Here is a 1,506-nt window from a genome sequence, read left to right on the forward strand (position 1 = left end):
GTGTGTGTGTGTGTGCAAGGCCAATCAAGCAGCAGCAGAAGAAGAAGCCCTGTCGTGATGGCAGCCAAGCTGTGACAGTGTTGTGCTGCCATGTCCCAGGGCTCACGGGGCGTACAGTTCTGTTTGGAAACTCAGCACGCAGCAGGGCTGGCAGACCCCTGAGCAGACCTCTGTGACACACAACACAGCTACAGCAGGAGGATGAGTGGCTGGCCCTGTGCAAAGGGGGACTGTGGAGAGAAATGCATTCTTTACTTAGATTTATTTATTTCATAATTTAACAATAAAACATATTTGGACTGAGAAGCACTATTATTAACTGAAGTAAGGTCTTCAAAAACATTCCAATAATTATTTTTAAGGTTTTTAGAATTACAATATTTGTATTTATAAATGAAAGTCATGTTATTGTTATTATTACTAACAACTGTAATATAATAATAATGATAATAATTATAATCATCATCATCATAATGTGTGCAAATTATATCTAACAAAAATCTCTATTATAATCTCTGTTGGATTTATCAGTGGAAGAATTACTTAATGGTAGTATTAGTTATTATTTGTATTATCTCCATTAATAGGACTGACAGTTTTGATATATCATTATTTTCACTGATACAAATAATAGAAATTGATCATTAGTGACGGCAGTAGCAGTACTAGTAAAAATAACTGTACATTGTTATAATACTCTACTACAAGTAATTGAAGCTGGAGTAGTAGCTAGGAAAACCAAGCAAGTACAAGTAATTTTAACACTGACAATAGCTGACACATAACATGATTTGTTATGATTTATTGCTAATATTACTATTATTTTAAGAAGTAGTACAGATGTAATAGTAACAATAACAGTAGAATGAGTAATCAAGTAAATATAATAATATAATTATTATTATTTTTTTAAATATATGTGTGGAAAAAAAGAGGTGAATGTGCAGTAGTAGCAAGTAAGCAGCAAGCAGGTGAATTCTGTACATTAGGTGAATTAAATAAGAATAGACAATATGAATGGCCAATATGTGTTGGCCCTGCGACAGACTGGCGACCTGTCCAGGGTGTACCCCGCCTCTCGCCCTATGACAGCTGGGATAGGCTCCAGCACCCCCCGCGACCCTGAAAAGGATAAGCGGAAGCGAATGGATGATAGATAGACAATATGAACATATTTAAAATTAAAGGAATTTGAAATGTACATCATGCCGGTGGGTTTAGAGTGTCTAGAAGAGAGTCCTGTCTCAGTCACATGGATGATGTGAGAGGGCGGGTGTGTGCGTGTGTGTGCGTGTGTGTGTGTGTGTGTGGGGGGGGGGTTAGGGCCCGGGTGGCTTGGGGATAGAAGCTCCTCTTGAGTCTCTCTGTCCTTGCCCGGAAGATGCGGAACCTTCTACCAGATTGCAGAAGTTGGAACAGTTTGTTGCCTGGATGGGACGGGTCCTTCAGTATCTGCGCTGCTCTAGTCCAGCATCTCCTGGTGTAGGTGTCCTGAAGCGGGGGGAG

Source organism: Pundamilia nyererei, unplaced genomic scaffold (assembly GCF_000239375.1).
Source record: "Pundamilia nyererei isolate P.nyererei 1_Seehausen unplaced genomic scaffold, PunNye1.0 scaffold00021, whole genome shotgun sequence".
Classification (NCBI taxonomy): Eukaryota; Metazoa; Chordata; class Actinopteri; order Cichliformes; family Cichlidae; genus Pundamilia; species Pundamilia nyererei.